The sequence below is a fragment of the Xenopus tropicalis genome, chromosome 7, assembly GCF_000004195.4.
Source record: "Xenopus tropicalis strain Nigerian chromosome 7, UCB_Xtro_10.0, whole genome shotgun sequence".
In the NCBI taxonomy this organism is placed as follows: Eukaryota; Metazoa; Chordata; class Amphibia; order Anura; family Pipidae; genus Xenopus; species Xenopus tropicalis.
In genome coordinates, this window is record NC_030683.2 from 98,837,707 (window position 1) to 98,859,454 (window position 21,748).

General features: G+C 41.2%; 1 protein-coding gene across 1 annotated transcript in view; it reads right to left on the reverse strand.

Annotated features, from left to right (window-relative positions):
* Nucleotides 1-18,878, reverse strand: part of gpr153 (G protein-coupled receptor 153) — a 60,645-nt gene extending 41,767 nt beyond the window's left edge. Inside the window, exon 1 of the mRNA NM_001128052.1 lies at nucleotides 18,500-18,878. The gene's annotated coding sequence lies outside the window, so the exon portion shown is untranslated. The remainder of the gene's footprint in view (nucleotides 1-18,499) is intronic.
* Between the last annotated feature and the right edge of the window lie 2,870 nt (nucleotides 18,879-21,748).

Here is a 21,748-nt window from a genome sequence, read left to right on the forward strand (position 1 = left end):
CACAATATATATAATTGCTGACAGGGTCACTTTTAAATTGTTAATATGAGTAGATCTTTTAAAGGTTAAAAACTATTACCGGTAATCCACCCTTTTCAGTGTGCCCTTAGGTTTGTAGCTGAAAATAATTATTTTATAACAGGAAGGCCTGGTCTAAAATCCCAAGATTCTCAGCCTCTGCAATAGCTGTTGAACCTTAGGTTACACCACTCACCTTCTATGTCTGCAATATAGTTTAATTAATAGAGCTTGTGCTGAACATACTTTGTGCCTATTGTTTTTATTAGGAAATATGAATGTGTTTTATTTGTAGCACTAAAAAGGGCAAAATCTGGAACTAAAGTCATATCCTGCTTCCTGCTTTATGAGCACAATGAAAACAAACCAAGTCCACTGAGAAGTATCTGTATAACAGAGGTGCCATCCTACAAGGTTAAGTGTTCGGGAGAAATGCAGCACACCGCTTTCTTTCATGATACCTGGAAGTGACATCACGTATGTCATGTGTGCTTCCAGAAGTGATGTCACGCACAAGCGAAAATCATGGCTGAAGCTAAAAAATTATACCTGCAAATACATCAGATGACATCACAAAATGCATCCGTATCATAAAACCTAACAAAGGATCCAGCTGGGGGATGTTTTCATCGCGCTCACACAAATAGCAAGTAGATTGTGACTTTCAATACCAGATTTCACCATATTTAGTGCAAAAAATAACAAAATACACACATTTCCTAATTTAACAATAGCAAGTATATTCAATATTTGCCCTTTGTAAAACTAATGTTAAAAAGGAGATTTACTGTAACACTGTTATTTACAGTCTGAAACGACTTCATATATGCATAGGGTTGCCACATCTCAGGTTTGGACAAAGACAGTGTGGTTTTTCAAAGGGCTGTCTGAATCAAAACCTTCAGAACCCTCTGTCCCGATGGACACAATAACCCTGCCCCTGCAGGAAATGCCACTTTGTGATGACGTTCCGTGATGATGTCAGCAGTTTTGGGGGATGATGTCAGAGTCCTGCCTGGTTTCCCTAATTTGGAAAACTCTGGAGGCAGTTTTGACCCAGACAATCCTCTTGAAAACTGGGCTGTCCAGGCAGGGTGGCAACCCTAGGTAAACATCTATGAATGTAAATCCCCTACAGGTTACAAGAGAATCTGACCTTTGGGCCAACTGTCACAACAACTAGCAGTATAGCATTTCAAATAGCATGGTTCTTAGTGGTATAAAATAAAGAACTAAAATGTAATTATCTTACATGGGGCCCACTAGGGCCTGGGCCTACTGGCCAAACCTACAGGCAGCGCCACAAACTGTAATAGTAACAGGATACACAAACTCTTTTCACTTTTCCTTCAGCAGCAGTTGGGCTGGGGGGACTACATGATGGTTTGTTTATATAATGACATCATTATATTTATAGATTGAAAGGATTGTTGAGAAAGCTCCAATGGTTGAATATTATGTTTAATTCTTATACAGTGAGGTGCCAAGACTAACAAATCCATGTGGTCCCTGGCCCTGGGCACTAAATTCACAGAGAAATCTAAACCAAGAACCCTGGCTTCATAAGGCATTTACAGTAGTAATTTAGCCCAGTATAAATATCTGGCTGCCATCACTGTTATGTGGGCATGTTCTCTTATTATGTGGCACGGACTCAATGCCAATACATGATGCCATTATTCTTCACATTTTACAGTGATTTCCCCATTACTTTGTTTTGGTATGTAGCAAAGAGCGGAAACTCTTTAGGAGCAATATTTATGCTAAATGGGAAAACAGAATTGATTGAATCCTCCTGCTTTCTCTCGGCAAGACAAATATCTGTAAGTACCCTACTGGGAGTATCAATTGAGGCACTAGTAATAAAGTTTCATGAAATTACAGTTACAAAATAAAAGCTTACATCAACTGTTATAGTAAAAAAATGTTAAAAACTGGCATTAGAACATTACTGTTTTTCAACAGAACTATAAAATAGATGCCTAATATGTAGGCCAGCAGCTGCTGTGAACAGAAAATCCCAGCATTATTAGCCAGCTGTTGGGTTAGGAATGAGGATGCAAAGAGAGGTAGTATCTTGTTTCCTATGGCAACCAATCAGAATCAGCTTACATTTTTTTACTGGTAGCAGACTGACCAAAACTAACAGCTGAGTGGTTACATTGGGCAGTTGTGCAGATTTACACCCATGGTACACCTCAGTGCATCTGAAATGGATAGGCTTCCTTTAACTAGCCCTCCTCCATGCTGTATGAGATATAATAAGCCTACTACATGTAATATGTTGGACAGAACTGCACTCCAGTTTCCGACCAATCAGCAATCCGACCTATGGGCTGAACAAAAGGACACCACATACTGGCCATACACACCTTCCCATTGTTCTGTTTATTCTAACAGCCCATACTATTGGAATGGCAGAAAGTGACAAAAAGCTGCAGTTTTCTTCCTCTTCACTCCTTCATCTGCTGATGCACTGTGCACTCACCAAAATGGTGCATCATCACGTAAAATTTTCAATACACGACAGAACATATGTGATCTGACAAGACAGCATTATATAGTCTGTCAAAATGGCACATAAACCTGACACATGTGCCCAGATGGCCAGGCAATATAATTTAAATTGGCCAAACTACCCAACCAACTCTGGGCATGTGTGATCAGATTTTGCTTTGCATTTTAGCCAGCCCGATTGCTGCTTTACAAGATTTATTTTAGTTTATTAGAGATTTATCTGTCCCTCTGGTTTACATAGCATTTTCTTCTTTGCTATACTCTTACATACTTCAAGTCAAGACAAACAGAATAGTTTATTTACTCCACACGAATGCAATTACAATAATTTTATGCTGTAACTTGCTGCTCCTTGAGCTCTGGCAATTTCTTCTGTGAGATCTCCATCTCTTACTGAGCGTCCTTCCTGGCTGGAGTTTCTACTGCCTGAGATATGAAATGCTCCAGCAGCAAATTTAATAAAGTGCTTCCCTTTGATGTGTTGGCAGTTTCACAACTCTTGTCAATTTTTATACAATCAAAATCTCCATTGTTAAAACCCAATCCAATCACACAGCCGTTTCAATCTACAAAAGAGGTTTTAAAGTGGTCTATAACAAAATCCTGCAATCATACAGCAGTAAGTTCATTGCCATGCCAGGGCAGTAATGCTCAAGTGCCAATTGGGTAATCCTGGCCATCTTTCCCTCTGAAGACAAGACACAAATCTTTAATCAGAGGTATGTGTAGGGGCTTTATAACAAGGGCACATTAGTCCCTTGCAAGTCTGTGGTCTCAAGTCACTACTCCGGGAAGTTGATTACAGTTAATTGTCCCTACAAACAATGTTTGTAGGTAAGGTGTAGGTGACGGTCAAACTGTGAACTACTAAATAAACAAGATATTTATTGCAAGGGAGTTGCTTTACAGTTGGTGTCATAACTAACACCTATCTCTGTGTTCCCAGTATATAAATAAAGAAAGGGAGTATAGCCTCAAAAACAGGGTCAGAGGCAAATAGTAAAAACATTTTTGGGGGGGACTTAGCTTTCCCAAAAAGAGACAAACTGCCCATATATTTATACAATTAGAATCTCACCTGTGGAAACAGGAGTATTCTCCTTAAACAAAAATGTCAACTTCCTCCAATGATCAGTTGGTTAAATACCAGTTACTATTTGTCATACATATCACGTTTCTGTTATACTGTATGTCTGTTTCTCGCTTTGGCTCGGGGGACTCAAAAGTCTTCTAATTTGTAACTTTTTTTTATTAAAATAAAACACATATTGCATATAGGGTTGCCACCTGAATGGTATTTCAACCGTGATAAAAATGAATGGGTGCTGAAAAACTAGGCTTATACTCGAGTATATACAGTAATTACAGTTTCCAATGTTTACCCCTTTTCGATATTTATAATGAGCGTTTCAGGTGAGCTGGAGACAACTGTCAGTGATGGAAGTGTGTGAACAATGATTTATGTGGGGTGTTAGTGGATGATTGGCTGGGGCAAGTGATTAACCCCTTGCAGTCACAGGCAAATCAAGTTCACTAGAAGTACATTTGCAACATTTATTCTTTAAACAGGCCTTGAAAGTGTACTTAATAGAAACACAGACACCTCCTCCTTTCCATCTTCCTGTATTTATTCCATGTAAGGAATGACCTTTAATATTCATGGCCCAGTTATGTCTAATCATGGAAGCATGGAAGAAATGTAAGCCCACTTCTCCCCAAATCCCAAGACCAACGTTCCTGACTCACATAGCACTAAATACAATATCATTATTTAAAAAGTAGAGCTGGAGAAAATTTGAATTAACTTTCTAAAAAAGGTAGAACTAAAGAAGGCAATTGTAGCCTAAAATTAGAATTAAAAAGATAAGCTGTCAAGGTTCTATTTGTTCTCATGGGAGGAAACGATCCAGGAATAAGGAAATGTACATGAATACGCTCAAGGTCAATAGCAATAATTCCCCGTGGATATTTTAAGTCACACACATGTACAGAAAGCAAGAGGTCTTTAAGATTAGAAGGTTCTCCTAGAATTCACCTTCAGAATGAAAAAGATGTCACAGAGCACTATAAAATAATGGGATTTTCTGCTATAAGAAATTACCAAATACAAAAACATATGTAAATAATTGAAAGACCTATAGCTACAGTATGCCAAGTAATTTGATTTTACATATTTTTGCTGTTTTGTTTATTTATTAATTTTTGCATTCTTCTAGACATTGTACATCTGGGAAGCCATGGGGCAATGGCGAGACATTCTGGCACCAAAACCATCTTAATTGTTTCTGCTGCTTTCTCCTATCCTGTCCTTGCCATGTAGCACATTCTGCATGCAGAACTTCTCCCTAGTACTCCCTTTGATTCCTGCTAGGGTTCTTGCACTTACATGTAGCACATTCTGCATGCAGAACTTCTCCCTAGTACTCCCTTTGATTCCTGCTAGGGTTCTTGCACTTACATGTAGCACATTCTGCATGCAGAACTTCTCCCTAGTACTCCCTTTGATTCCTGCTAGGGTTCTTGCACTTACAAGTAGCACATTCTGCATGCAGAACTTCTCCCTAGTACTCCCTTTGATTCCTGCTAGGGTTCTTGCACTTACAAGTAGCACATTCTGCATGCAGAACTTCTCCCTAGTACTCCCTTTGATTCCTGCTAGGGTTCTTGCACTTACAAGTAGCACATTCTGCATGCAGAACTTCTCCCTAGTACTCCCTTTGATTCCTGCTAGGGTTCTTGCACTTACAAGTAGCACATTCTGCATGCAGAACTTCTCCCTAGTACTCCCTTTGATTCCTGCTAGGGTTCTTGCACTTACAAGTAGCACATTCTGCATGCAGAACTTCTCCCTAGTACTCCCTTTGATTCCTGCTAGGGTTCTTGCACTTACAAGTAGCACATTCTGCATGCAGAACTTCTCCCTAGTTCTCCCTTTGATTCCTGCTAGGGCTCTTGCACTTACAAGTAGCACATTCTGCATGCAGAACGTCTCCCTAGTACTCCCTTTGATTCCTGCTTGGGTTCTTGCACTTACAAGTAGCACATTCTGCATGCAGAACTTCTCCCTAGTACTCCCTTTGATTCCTGCTAGGGTTCTTGCACTTACAAGTAGCACATTCTGCATGCAGAACTTCTCCCTAGTACTCCCTTTGATTCCTGCTAGGGTTCTTGCACTTACATGTAGCACATTCTGCATGCAGAACTTCTCCCTAGTACTCCCTTTGATTCCTGCTAGGGCTCTTGCACTTACATGTAGCACATTCTGCATGCAGAACTTCTCCCTAGTACTCCCTTTGATTCCTGCTAGGGTTCTTGCACTTACAAGTAGCACATTCTGCATGCAGAACTTCTCCCTAGTACTCCCTTTGATTCCTGCTAGGGTTCTTGCACTTACAAGTAGCACATTCTGCATGCAGAACTTCTCCCTAGTACTCCCTTTGATTCCTGCTAGGGTTCTTGCACTTACAAGTAGCACATTCTGCATGCAGAACTTCTCCCTAGTTCTCCCTTTGATTCCTGCTAGGGCTCTTGCACTTACAAGTAGCACATTCTGCATGCAGAACTTCTCCCTAGTACTCCCTTTGATTCCTGCTAGGGTTCTTGCACTTACAAGTAGCACATTCTGCATGCAGAACTTCTCCCTAGTACTCCCTTTGATTCCTGCTAGGGCTCTTGCACTTACAAGTAGCACATTCTGCATGCAGAACTTCTCCCTAGTACTCCCTTTGATTTCTGCTAGGGTTCTTGCACTTACATGTAGCACATTCTGCATGCAGAACGTCTCCCTAGTACTCCCTTTGATTCCTGCTAGGGTTCTTGCACTTACAAGTAGCACATTCTGCATGCAGAACGTCTCCCTAGTACTCCCTTTGATTCCTGCTAGGGCTCTTGCACTTACATGTAGCACATTCTGCATGCAGAACGTCTCCCTAGTACTCCCTTTGATTCCTGCTAGGGTTCTTGCACTTACAAGTAGCACATTCTGCATGCAGAACGTCTCCCTAGTACTCCCTTTGATTCCTGCTAGGGTTCTTGCACTTACAAGTAGCACATTCTGCATGCAGAACTTCTCCCTAGTACTCCCTTTGATTCTTGCTAGGGCTCTTGCACTTACAAGTAGCACATTCTGCATGCAGAACTTCTCCCTAGTACTCCCTTTGATTCCTGCTAGGGTTCTTGCACTTACATGTAGCACATTCTGCATGCAGAACTTCTCCCTAGTACTCCCTTTGATTCCTGCTAGGGCTCTTGCACTTACACCAGTCCTAGTAACCATAGAGTACCTGTGTGTCACAGAACTGAAGGCAAAAGGTGAAGAAATAACTTTCTTTATAGGACCTGCTTTTGAAGAATTAAATGACATGTCCACACATGATGCCAGTGACAGGTTCCCATGGTTTTAGTCCTCCATTAATTCATAGCCTTTATTTCAGTGAATTAATGTATAATTATAATTTATTTCAATTAAGTCACATGGTAAAATATTTCAGAACATCACAACAATTTTCAACTTACAAAGACTCACAGGAGCTTATCTGGGAAGCTAGGGGGATGTAGTGAGAAAGGTAGCAGTTAGTGGGGACAACTTACAGACATTTTACGCACAATATAGTTTCTCTAAATACAGCGGCAAACAGGACAATATTTGGGTCCCACCTCAGGCTCTGTGCCATTGATCTAAGCATTGATCTGCTTTTATAATTACACACACCAAATGAAATCTTTATATCAAGAGTCTAGAAAATGTAGATATTTGTTAATGTAGTCATGGCCACTATTCCAAAATTTTACGGCATACAAATAAAATGTTGACCAGGGGCCCAGGTTTTGCCCTGTCTGTCCTGGCACAAAGTTTATTTCATACAATTTTATAATATTTTTTATGTTTTTATCTCCAACTGTGGCTTTTCTGAGAGTGCTCCCTTCTTTATATTTTTGAGTGGTTATCTCACCCCAAGCTATGGGCTCAGGGCGATGCACCAGGGCCACCAACAAGAGTGGGTGAGTTGTTTCCTTGTCTGTATGTTGAATTTAAGTGGACCACTTCTGTGAAAGACCAGCGTTTTTTACACCTGGGCTCAAAGTTTTTAAATGGTTTGCATTTCTTTAATTTTCCAGGCTGAGCTGTATTTGGTTATTTCATTTAAGCATGTAATTATAAATGCATTTAAGAAGTATGTTTATAAACTGCATCTGGAAACCGTTTAACACACATACAAACACATCAAATTTGGCACCAAAAGCCCCAAAAATGGAGCAAGGATACTTATCATTCATTCATTCATTCATTCATTCATTCATTTCAACTTGAGCACATGTAAGAATGTTTATAGTATTATACCATAAACTGATATATACTTTATTTTTACATCTCTTTTTATGCAATTAAAATGACTGAAATAAAACGAAAATATAGCCTATGTGCAACAAAGGCTAGGATTAACCAAAAACCCTGACTCTAAAGGGGCCCACTCGTACAACAATTACAGCAACAAATGTAATAGGTATGATATAGACTTATGGAGGAAATGAAAGGTCTTATGGGAATTGACCTTGGCAGAAAAGGCCCACTAGGGCTGGGGCCCACTGAAAGCCACTGAAAGATCTCCTGGTACTCTGGTAGGCTAGTCACTGTCTGGGCACCATCTGTCTAGGTGCTGGTATACACCCAGACAGAGGGGTTTTGAGCATGGGAAGTTTGCAGCACCGTGTATGTCTTGATGCCATGCATACATTGTGATACAGGAGCCCTAGTTAACCTTCTGGATTGAGGACTGTTTGATGCTCAGACATTGTCCTAGCTTCTTTGGGTGATTTATATACTGATTTATATACTCACTTTGGACTTTTTTCTTGCTTTTAGGACCTTCCTATTTGTACTTTCTGATTTCTTCTGCTTTCCTTGTTTTAACTCTACCTGTTCTTCAATTACACTACCTACTGCATGCCTTGCCCTCTTGCCAGTCTGAAACATTGATTAGTGTCTATTGTGATGAGCCTGTTTTTGTGCTACCTTGGCTCTCATGCCTCTCCTTCAACAGCTACTGTTCTGGCTACAAGCTTTGGGAGCTGTAAAAGCAGTCTTTCACTAGCCATTGGTTCTAAGTACTCTGTAAGTCTGACACCTATCCTGGTTGAAGGTAAATATTTTACTCAATCCAGAAATCTGTAATGTGATGAAGTAAATTTGACAAGACACAGACCCATATTATTCTATATAACCATATAGCAGTCTGTTCTATCCCTGAGAAGTATGCTGATCAGTAACATGCCGGTTGATGCTTGAAATTTGAGCATTGTGGGTTCTGGTTGGGTGCGAATCAGGCAAAGTAAACTCTTCCTCTATTCCCTCAGTTTCCCTGTCTTGGAACCCTAGGCACATGCAGAAATGGGTTGGGTGCGTGTCCTACAATGGCAACATTTTTCAGATTAGGTTTCTCTAAACCACTTTTTATAGGGGCTAATTAATTGCACTTGCCCACAGCTACCAATGAGAGCTTTGCTTGTGTGTAATTTCGCACCTATGCTAATAAATTGGCCCTATAATATCCCAACTTTGCATACAATATTTGTTTCACTCCAACCTACATATTCAGACTTGGATTTTATTTAACAAATATAATTACAACATATTCTGAACAATCTCTCAAATTGGATACTGTCATGGAAACAGGTAGTAGCAATTATTTTATCCTTTTCATAACAGACCTAGACTATTTGCAAAATAATACACAGAGAGGTTGTAATTAACTCCTTCCTCCTAGACAGCTTCCCAGTATATGTAACAATAGAAAGACATATGAGTTGTTCAAAGAACTCAGTACTGACATAAGCTGGATATTTATTCAGATTAACAGCCATGTTCCCCTTTGTTTATCTATATAAATGTACAGGAACAGAAGTCAGAGACCATTCATTCCCAGTACACAATTGCCTGACAGAAATACACCAAAGGGACATTAGCCTAATAGAGAGCTTTAACTTACACAAGGATTCATATATCTCTGTCTACACAATGCGACCTATGATAAAATACACAACTTGGCCCATTTTTCACTTGCTGTGTGTTAGGGCCAATCGAAAAATACTAAAAGTCACAAATCTGAGCACAGCATTGTATAATTACACTGGCCTGAAATGTTTTTGCATTGCTGTTGTACAGTAAAGTTTATGTATAGAGAACGGAAAAAATATAAAGAAATATATATATGTATATATATATATACACTGTAGAGTTTATATTGTGTTTATTTTTCCCCATAGAAAGGAATGCATGAGTTGCTCAAATAGCAAAATCTGCAGACCCAAATGTAAAATAGACTGCATACAGGGCATTAGTAATGGTCTGTTGATACAATGTTGTTATACACCAGGCTTAAAAATAGGCAACTGTTACTATCTGTTACATACTGCCGCTCTTATAGCACCCTACTTAAAGGAATAGGTAAAAGAATGGTTAACAGTGCTGCTCCAGCAGAATTCTGCACTGAAATCCGTTTTATATTTAATTTTGAAATTTAACATGGGGATAGCCATTTCCTTACATTTCCAGGTGCCCAACTTCATGTGACTTGATAAACTTCAGTCACACTTTGCTGCTGAGCTACAAGTTGGAGTGATACCACCCACCTCCATTCCCCCAGCAGCCAATCAGCAGAACAATGGGCGGGTAACAAGTTAGCAGCTTCCTAACACCTCTACTAAAGGATTCAATTGTCCGAACCAACAGGACCACCTACCAGGGTGATGGCACACTGCAGTGCTATCAGGTGACAAAAATTATTGCTTGAAAATGCAGAGCTGAATGATAAATAATACTACAAAATACTAATAATACTAATGCTACTAGTCACGCTGAAGGTTATACTAAGCATTTACTAAAAATGTAAACAGGAAAAAGGGACTCTGCCTATAAAAAATCTATAGTACTCATTTATGTCCCAAGTGCAGTGACCAGTGCATTTTTAAGTACTATTGCCATGTTTTCTACCCATAATACTGTATTTTTTGCGAGTCTTCCAGCATCATTGCATACGCCAAGGGCATTGCACCTGACACAAATGCAGGGCAATTTCTCTTGCACGCTGTCATACATTGCATGCAACTGCCCCCAAGGCAGGTCACTGGAGCTACCATCTAGTCCAGAGGTGGCAGTAGCTCCAGGGTTCCCCTGCATCCATAAGAGTAAATGCTCTCAATTCGGAAAGGATTGAGCACACCGAGCAAAACTATACAGAAATGCAAAGAGTGCATTTTGATGCAAGTTTGTTGAATGAATGGGGTTTTATGCACAACTAACTGTGGGGAGATATGTGGCAACGCAACTACACTTGCAGTCGTATATGACCCCTATGTATTGGTATCAAATGATAAGAAAAAGAATGAAAGTTCTTCTTTAGAGTCATACAAGACTAATACATTTAGTTTGATTTTTACTTTAGTGACTTTATCATTCATGCAGCTCCTGGGAATAATCCCATTTGTTGTATACATCAGACACACATCTCATGGCTGCCCTCATTCTGTCACTGATTTAGAATGAGAAATGTGTCTCAGTTCATGGTAGAAGAGCAAGAATATTTGCGTTGAAAAAGAGACAGGGTTGTGCATTTCAGAAGCGAATTTGCATGCCCATAACTTGCCCCAGAAATGACTTCCCTGCTCATGGTCAGCACCCAAAGCATTTGTGCCATTGCTTGTAAGGCTTCCGTCATACCTGCTAGCTTTATATCACATAACCAATGTATACCTTATATAATGAATGTGACTTGGGCAAATTGTTTTCCTCCCTAACACCAATATTTCCATTTTTTCTACAAGCAGAATTTTTTTTTCCTGTATGGCCTATCCTATCCTATCCCATTGGATGCCGTCTCTCCATGTAAATCCCTGAGCGATGCACACACTCAACCAGACTTGCACATAGATTCAAATGTATTAGATGCACGTGTGCAAGTAACTGCTGTAGGTATGGGTAAAAAACACAGAACTGTATATAAATATGGTAGACAGCACCTACATACCGTTATGAGGTGGGTATAGTGTTGGACTGGGCTGGTGGGACACTGGGAAAAACCCCGGTGGGCCCTGGCCCTTGCAGGCCCTGCTAACCTGGTCCTGAACCCTGCCAACAACAAGAATGTGACACATTAAAGAAACAAGACACGTGTGGTGTGACGAAGCGTAACACGGCATGTCTGTGGGTTCGAAAGTTTGCAACTAGAGTGTGTGCCCCCGAGGTGGCAGACCCGGACACCCCAGCCCGACACTGGGTGGGTTTGGGTGGCAGGTATTCTTTGCTAAATGACTACTCTCTCTTGTTTATGAAACACTCCTTTATCTATGGACAAAAGTCTTCTGGGGTAATGAATGACCCTTCTGTGTTTTTTTAATTGGAAATTTAATACAAAGAGTCCCAGCAAAACCAGCTGAGTGCAGAGGTACTGATACCCATGTGTATTCAGCCCTGTGCTTTATCAATAAACAAACAGCACTTGCATTTCAGCCCATATTGATTCACCATGCAAAGACTAAACAAACCAAAGGTAGACAAATGAGAAATTCCAGGGAAGAAGGACTGCATTTAATTGACTCATTACATATAATAGCCCAGTCACATGAAATCCTGTACCTAAGAATCCCTCCAGAGTAAAATCACCATTTGTACACTGAAATTAATTTCAGGTAATTGTATTACCCTCCAATATAGAGTTGAATAAGGATATTGATATGATCCAAATTGTGTTTGCATTGCTTTAGTCTGACCTAGCAGGCATCAGGTGGAGTTGCATTATTCGTGCATATCAGATTTAGCTTCATTAAATTGGAGAACAATTTCTTGCAAGGGCAATACACACCTGCGCTCAACATAAGCAAAAAGTACTTAAACTGAAAATGTATTTTTTCTCTTATTTTTATTTTAAACATTAATGTTTTCAGCTGCAGCCCTTTAGGCTTTCAGATAAGGTTGCAGTTCATTATACAAAGGCTTCTCAGTGAACTGCTGATTTCTTTTTATTTGGCTTGTATGAATAGAGAGTAGAATGTGACTTTACTTTTTGTTTCAGACTTTTTCACTGTTTAGTGCAACAAAACGCAAACATGTATGTTCTAATGAAACCTATGTAATGCTACGGAGCTATGTAAAGGTTTGCTTCCCCACATATGGCAGCAGCTGGCATCTGTTGACATCACATTCAGAACATAATTAAGACCCAGGACCCATAATTAAGACCCAAGAAGCACTTTTAGAAAACTGCTGCTAGTAACGGGCCTGGCTGCTGCTGTTTACATATTTCCCTGACCTGCCCTGTTATTTAGTGGCTGGGTGTACAGAAGGTGATGGTTGTGCTTATGATGTGTCCATGAGATAAGCCCAGGGCTGTATTATGGTAGGATGCTACCCTAGGCACTGGACAGCTTGCCCTGCCACCTTCCCTTGGCTATTGACCCATGTGCAGATGATCCTGCTGTACTGTGCAAGTGTAGACTGCAGGAACAAAACTAAACATATTTATATTTCCTTTTCTGTCATGCAAGTACTGCATTTCTTTCCAAACCTATATCCTGGTGCCTTAGTATAAGCCTGGCATCTGCAGGACTGTAGGTAATGAGAGCGCTGACCATTAAGGCTTGCAATCTAATCTTATAAAATAAAGGAAGGGCAGTTGATCACACCTTAATTCATTTAAAAGCAAGCACATAAGAAATCAGCATCCAGCCTGGAGATCAATTCATTCATGCTGCAGACTGCACTGTTACTCTGCAGCCATGCAGAGGTTTGAAAAATCAGCCATAATTTCACACTTACGCCCCATCCCCAATCCAAAAAGTCCAAAAGTTTCTCTGTAATACCTTGTACTCCAAGGTACTCCAAGGTACCTTGTACCTTGTAATCCAAGCTATGCTGTGTGAATCCATAATAGTGGCAAAACAATCCTACTGAGTTAATTTAAGGCTTAAATTTAGCAGATGCAAAGTATGTTGATCCAAATTACAGAAAGATTCCATATCCATAAAATCCCAGGTCCAAGCATTTTGCATACTAAATCCTATATTCTCCTGTATATTCCTTCAAGACAATTTAGAGCTTTCCCTTGTACCCTCAGCCACTCCTGCCAATCAAGAAACCCCTGTAAGCTCTTGCAAGCAGGACCCTTGGATGCTATTTTTTTTCTTTCAGGGTCAGAGCTAGGGGTGGGCAGAAGGAGCACAAGTCTAGAGCGCAATGGTGAGGAGCCACAAGGAACATATCTCTTTTGTCTGCCTGCCCATATTTTAGCCCTTCTGTAAGCAAATGGGGGAAGGATATGTTGCCAGTTGCCAAGCAGGGCTGGGGAGGGAGTGGACACTGCAGTTGGTTAGGTCAGTGTCAGACTGGGGTGTGCTGGGTCCACCGAGTGCCGCCTTTTCAGAGCCCCACCACCCAAGCTGCGGTGGAACCCCCTTATCCCCATCATGGACCTCTCCTGCCCTGATGCAAGCCCTCCAACCACACCTGCCACCCCACTGCCTCAAATTTATCCCCCACCCCAGTCCTGCGCATGATGCCATCCTGGGCCCACTTGGTCTTCTCTCGGGGCCCTGCCATCGCAGTCCAATGTTGGGTTAGGTGACGAGCGAGGGGGTGTGAATAGAGGGTGGGTGTGTGCTTTGAGCTCCCCTTAATCAAACAGCCTGGCACCGAATTCTTTAATCCATGTTTATTGACTTACTATTTATAATAGTTATAAATCATGGTGCCTTATGTATTTCAACTAGGGATGCACCAAATCCATTATTTTTGGGTTCGGCTAAACCCTGAATCCTTCATGAAAGATTTGTCTAAATACCAAACCAAATCCTAATTTGCATGTGCAAACTAGGCTCTGGAAGGGTTAAAAAGAAGAGAGTACTTTGTTTTACTTCCATGTTCACCTAACCAAAAGTCATGTGATTTTAAGGATTACTAATTATCCATACAGCATGCAAATTTTCTATCACTCTTTCAACCTTACATTATGCACATAGTATGAAACATGCACTGTGCAGGGTTATGGCAGTACATACAAAGCATATTCAAGACTCACCAGCACGCCCTATTCTTTCAAATTAATTATGCCTGGTGCTCAGTATATAAGGAGAGATCGGCACCCCACCTATACCTTAGAACAGTGCTGTCCAACTTCTGGGGTGCTGAGGGCCGGAATTTATTTTACATACATGGTGGAGGGCCGCTAATGGAAGCCAGTTTGCCCACTCACCCACTTCAAACCACACCCATTTTATCACAAAGTTCGCTGCAGGGATATCAACCATCATTTATATGTTAAAGAATTATATTATGTCATATTAAGACACACCCTTAAATCCATATGCCTCCTCCTCCCCTGTGGATAGCACAGCAACCCCCAGCATATAACTACACACCTTAGGGACCATTTAATGGCTATTTCCAACTGCTAACAAACTCCCAGATCAAACCCCTGCCAGGTTCACCTTCCACAGGCAGCATAGGGTAGGCAGAGTATGGCACACACAGGCAGCACTCTGCCTGTCCTATGCTGCCTGTGGGTGCCATACCCACCCTGCCCTACACTGCCTGTGTGTGCCATACTCTGCCTGCCCTATGCTGCCTATACACAGTCAGTATAGGCCAGGCAGTACATACAATGTCTGAGCTGTGAAAAGGTGAACAATGTCGGTGATTATAGCCTGAGCCTGAGGTGTGAACTCTGCAGGGGGTGAACAATACAGAGATTAAAAGGTGTGAACAACACAGGGGATTACATTTTTAAACAATACAGAGGGATTACAGCCTGAATCTGTGGTGAGAACCATGCAGGGGGCCAGTTAATCTCAGTACTGATACCATTTAAAGCTTACACAAAATTAAGCCATCAAAACAGCCAGACAGGTGGGGGGCCACACAGAGGGGGATTGAGGGCCGCATGCGGCCCGTGGGCCTCCAGTTGGACAGCACTGCCTTAGAATAAGCAATTTACTGGCACAACAAGGCTATTACAAGCAGGAAAACCTACGCGTTTCGGGGCACATCCCTTCTCAGGCATAAAAATGCACAAAGGTTCACATTAGGCAGATATCATGTTGATTGAACTAATATGACCTTCCTCATATAAACAATATGTTTTCTAATTTAGTTGCATTGGACTGGCCCGCAGATAGCTGTGATTGCGGGAAGATATAAGCGTTAGAGCTCTATGTAATCGGTTTTGCAACTTTTACTAAGAGTGCAAACATTATCGCCAACTCAAGACACAAGTGATGACAAATTCTATCTCCACCCGGTGTTATATGAAATGCTGCCACAAAATTATCTGTTGAGTGAGTAGTGACGCCAGTTTGTACAAGATCACTGTCCATAAGTGGTGGTGACTGGGAGAGACATGATACATTCACTTTCATTATTAGTGAGTTATCTGATAATTACAGTAAAATGAAAAGAATTGATAATGAATTTGCTAATACATAGGTACATTGGCAATCAGTCCATAATTAGCACAATTAATTTATACCTTATGCTCAGTGACACAGGGCAGTGCAGTATGAGGGGCACAAAGCACCACAAGGTGCTGCCAGAACCCTGGAATAATTGGCTGCTTTAGTAAATATGTGACTGGCTGGGAGTGGGAAGAAAGGGTCTGTTTAGTAAAAAAAAGGCTACATTTTAAATTGCATTTTAAGGAGAAACCCCCAAGGTGCAAGACTCAGGGCACATTTCAATAAATATCCTGAACATGGGTGTTTACTATACACTTTTAATAAATCATAAACTGGTAATAGTATTCCTTTGGCAAAACATTATACAATTATTATTCTTTATACATATTGCACCAGTATATACTGCAGCATTTATGGAGATTATACATCATCCACATCAGTCTCTGGCCCAGTGCAGTTTGCAATCTATTACATTTATATTATTATACTAACAACATCTTAAAGGTGCAGATTGCTTTATGCAACAACTCTAACGCTTGTCATGCATGTCTCTCCACTAGAGGCCACTGTTTCACTGCAGTGTATGGATAAGATTCACCTGCCTGCTCTAATGAGGAGCAGTATGGTAGCTCCCACATATGGAAAATCGATAAAATATACAGGAAAAATTAACCTTATGTGGATCTATTCAACTAAACACTAAAAAATTAAAAATAATGCAAAATATAACAGCTATTAACTATACTTAGAAATAGGAAGTATTCCCCTTATAAAGGGCTGCTTCTAAGAAAAATCCATACTGCAGGGCTGCATGTATTTCAGCCTATGACTGCCATGTACATTTTAGCAGGACTCCTGAATTTAAAGGGCAAGTCTGCTAACACTGTAAGCACCAGTAATAGCAGTTTTCTATGAGCCTCCCCATAAAGGATGACAGTCTCCTAGCAACACCGCATGGAGGGCAATGGGAAAGTGCCCCCAGCACACTAGAAACCAGCATGCATTCCAGGCTCTGTCAATTAATGTTACAGCATGCTCATTTATATACCATAGCGTGAAGAGAGCTTTAATGAGAAATGCAATAAACAGGGCAGCAGTGATTGGAATCCCTGAAGCTCTTCATTTTTATTAGCGTCCCTGCTGATGGGGAGGCCTGATCATCTTATAAGAGCAAATTAAACATTACTGTGACCCTGAATTGTTTTAAAGAAACCCTTCAACCCCTTTAATATGCATTTACTAGCAGTACATTAGCACTAAGCTTTATTCCCCTTCCACCACTTATTCTTATTCCTATTCTAAATTAATTTAGGTTTACAGGTTTAATTAAGCAAAAGCAGTGTAACAGCAATAGGTCCCTTATGCACAGTGAGCAATACTAAGGTTCTCTTTGCTGTGACCCACTGAGTGAAGCAAACTGTACTTATAACGTGCTTGATATTAAACAAGTCTAAAGCATTGCACAGTGACTGCCTGCTGTGCCCATCTGGCCACACATTAAGGTTCCCTATATTCCATCAGCAAGCAAGGCGTTGTGTGTGCCGCCAGCAGAGCCAGATCCACAGGAGCGATGGGTACGGACGGTCAATGTCCCACCAACATGGTGACACGTGTGCACTGAAGCATCACAAACAAAGTGTAAGCAAACAGCACTGGCCTACTTTTACACTGACGGTCACTGGCCACCCCCTGAATCTCTCTCTGTGACAATGTGTTGTACCTCAGTGACACAGCCAACAATACACTGCCTCCCGCCTCCCCATTACATAACCCATTACAGGTTTCAAGATCTAGAAAATGCTTCATTTAATCTAGAAATGCACAAGTAGGACCCTTACGGTGCAACACTGGCTTGTATCCATTGTACCCTGGCAGCCTGGCTTATTCCTGGCACACAAATCTGAGTTGCAACGTGGTTAATTCTAACTGATCTCTCTCAGTATAGTGCAGGAGTACTCTGGCCATCTGGCTGGGGGTCATGTGTTAGCCTTGCCCGTCTGGCCACTTTCTGACAGAATAAAGCAGAAATACTGTGTATGCCCGGTATAAAGCACAAGTTTTCCATTCTGACTGGGGGTACTGTGCCAGGCTGGCCTTTTGCAGACAGTATAAATCTACATGGCCCCTTCCTGTTTTAATAAACCAGAGGTAACGTGCCAGCCTGACCTCTGCAAAATGAAGCAATGTTAGGGTGCCAGTCTGGCATCTATCTTTTGTTATATAACATTAAGTCATTACCAGCCTGAAGTCTCATTTTCTTTGTTATAAGGAACAAATACTTTGCCACTTTTTGTTTGACTAAATTGGGAGTAATGTGCCAGCCTTGTGGTTGTTATAATAAAGCAAGATTATTGTGCCTCTTTCTGTTTGAATTAAGCAAGGGTTCTGCTGGCATTATATGGTTGGAATAAAGCAAGGTTGCCTGGTACTTTGGGCATTACCCGGGCTACTAGGATGATCTGTTACGGGTGCCCAGTTGTGCCCATGTTGTGTAAGTTGAGCGCAAACGCAGCGATGCATTTACCTGCTGGGTGCGATGGGGAATTCCTCCCCTTATCTCATCAGATCTCGTCCTAAAATAGAGGCGCCCAGATCCCCCGGGCAGGAAACGAACGGACCAGAATAACTGCACCCCAAAAAGCCCAGCTGGGACCCTCAGCCAATATCATGATTTCGTCTCTTTCCAAACGAAAAGCCCGACTTTGTCTTCCAGGCGATCCCTCTCCGCGGGGTGACCATGAGCCCCCGAAAGTAACCATAGTTCATCAGGTTAAACGTGGCCCCTAGTGAAGCCCAGCTGCCCTGGAAGAGCGGCCCCCCAGCAGCCCGGGCTGAACAATGAGCGCTCTCTCTCCATGACTCCCGCTCCTCACTTGTCTATTCCATCAGCGGGGCTGGAGCTCTCGCCTTTTGTACAGCGAGTGTGCAAGGCGCATGCGCGGCACTGACAGCAGGGCACAAGCCCCCAGCCAACGGGAGAAGGTAGGGACAAAGCCTGGCACCGAAATCAACAGGAATTTAGCGCAGGACAGCAGGCCAGCCCACTTGCTGGCTAGTAATTGCCTTTATGTAGCCCATCTAATAAAGGGAGGGAGGAGGTCCTGGAAACAATAGGCTGGATAATAGCGTGATCATTGCGCAGCCCAGGTTCCATAGCAGGGGAGATACTAACAAGAGGCTGCTTTGAGTAATGGACCAAGACCTTGGTACTAACGAACATGGCCCATGCTGACACTTCAATCACTCTATATAGAAACCGACAGACTGGCAGTCTTTAGTTTATAGATAATCAACAGTCCCAGCTTACAAGGAAACCCACCAACAGGGATTCTTTATTAGCATAGGTGCTAAATTGTACATGTGCAGTTGCCGTTAGCAACCTAGTTTTTTGCCTTCATTTTCTAATTTGTAGTAGACTGCTTAAAACTGTCTGGTTTTTGTAAACTGGTAAATCAGACGCCATATTAACAGTACCAGTGTCGGACTGGAACCCCAGGGGCCCACCAGAAAACCTTAGACCATGGGCCACCAAAATATTTTTCCTCCTTTCCTCTCCCAACATCTTTATTCTCCTATTATTTTTAATTACATGCTAGCATCTATCCTTCCCTCTATTTTTCCTCTTTGTTCCCATTTAGAAATAGCAAATGACCATGAAGTAAGCCAAATGCTTAGGAGCAGGAGGGCCCACTGACGCCTGGCCCTATTGGGAGTTTTCCTGGTATCCTGGTGGGCCAGTCCGACACTGAACAATAGCCATCTATATGGGCAAAAGTATATTAATGCCTTATCAAAAATTGCAGTTCTACTGCCAAATTCCAAATTGGAAGTAGATTCATATTAGAACATTAAATAAGCATTCACCTCAAATCTAACCCAACTGACCTAGCTGAGCATTCAGGGGTATCTAGGAGAAGTAACGTAGAATTAAATTTCAATAAAATTAAGATAGAGTATCTTAATTTTATTGATTTCTTGTTTTGTTGTTTTAGTTATCTGTGCTACATCCCCTTGCTTTTAATATACCTTAGTTCACGTTCTTTATTATGTTACTATTTTTATGTCTCCTATATAGTTTAATTTTTTATGTCTCCTACCCAGATACTTTGTTTCCCATTTAGATTAATATATACCAACAGCCCATCCCCCATGTCTATCAGCACTTGCTTCTCCATGTTGTTTTCACCTTCCCTCCCATATACTTGGTCCAAGGGCTCCCCTCATTCCCGTTCTGTCCCTTTCCCTTCCCTACTTTCTTTTTTCTTTTTCCCCTCCCAACTGCTATTATTCACCGTATATCTGCACTCCTCCATACATCACTCGCATCAGTATCTTCATTTTCCCATAATTCGAATAGCTGTATACAACATTGTTTTACAATAATTTGCCTGTCTCTGTTTTTTTAGTTGTTTTTTTTGCTCCTATTCTACATTGCCTGATGAAGCAGGAAAAGCCTGCGAAACACGTTGCAATATTGTTGTGAATAAACTATTATTGAAAATTACCACTTTTGTTGGTATCTGCCTGGAGGAGGTAAGTTCATTACTACCTCCTCTGAATTACCCATTGGGTTTTTAAGTGTTTTTAGCTAATTTTATCCTTTTGGCGCCTCTGTTTTGTCTTATCATTATACCGAGTCCACCCCGAGGGGAGGGGTGTCATCCCCATTTTTCTTTCTTCAACAGAGAGCGACTTCTTATTCCTAAGTGGGGTCAGGATAATCTCCCCACCTGCCTATACAGTGGTTGCCTAATGGTAACCCTGGCTTGTGAATATTAATTTGTTTACTCTACCATTACTCCTTGTAAAAACATATTACACTATTGGGGCTCTTGGTGTTCCTTTTTGTCTTTATTTTATTTAAAGTAAAAACATGTTAAGTTTGTTTATCCATACACAAGATGCCATAGTATACATGTATACTGTGATTGGGCCACCAATTTTCTATGTGATTGTCCGATTTTGCTTTAAATAATGTGTTGTTTCTGTATGTGATTTAGCCTATGATTAAGTACCCCTTTTGGTACGAAACACGTAAGGCTTCCTGTGGCATCTTGTATTTCACATTCGTAGTCAATAAATATTGCATTGGAAATATAGAATCTTTAGAAATGGAAGTATCATACTACTGGCTTTGGCAAAGACATCTTCCTTATGTGTGTAGGTTTCCATGAGCTATCATGGCTGTGTGAGTAAGGAGATATGTGTTTAATGCTTAAATAAAACTTCCACAAACCAAACCCGCTGTTTTCTGATCCACCTATTTCACTAGTCAGTACTAGTTTTTCTCTGTAAAATCAGCACTTTGGAGTGCCTGCGTCTCAAAACAAATCAAGGCTTCAACCTTGTTACTGGCATTCACACACCATTCACGCCGGGTGTAACGCCTCAGGGGAGAGCCAATGTGAATAACTTGCCATTGGTTCCCCTCAGTGAGATTTAATCTCACTTGTAAAACAAAACATGACAAACGTGACACAAACAAGACAACACATAAGAGGCTTAACTGCACATGTCCCACCCTTTGCTCATATAATACAACCAAACTTTAAAGACAAGGTAAAATACCGATTTGAAGCTGCTGACAGTTTGCCTCACATTGGGAAAAAACCCTTGACCTGAAAAAACTACAAAACTATAAAATGATATACAACAGGTATGGGTTCAATAGACATGATGTGCAGGAAGGTAAAGCAGTCTGAGATCTTAGCATCTGCTTGTCTTCTTGTTACACCCTTGGCCTTTCGTATCTCACATTCTCTCACACAGACAC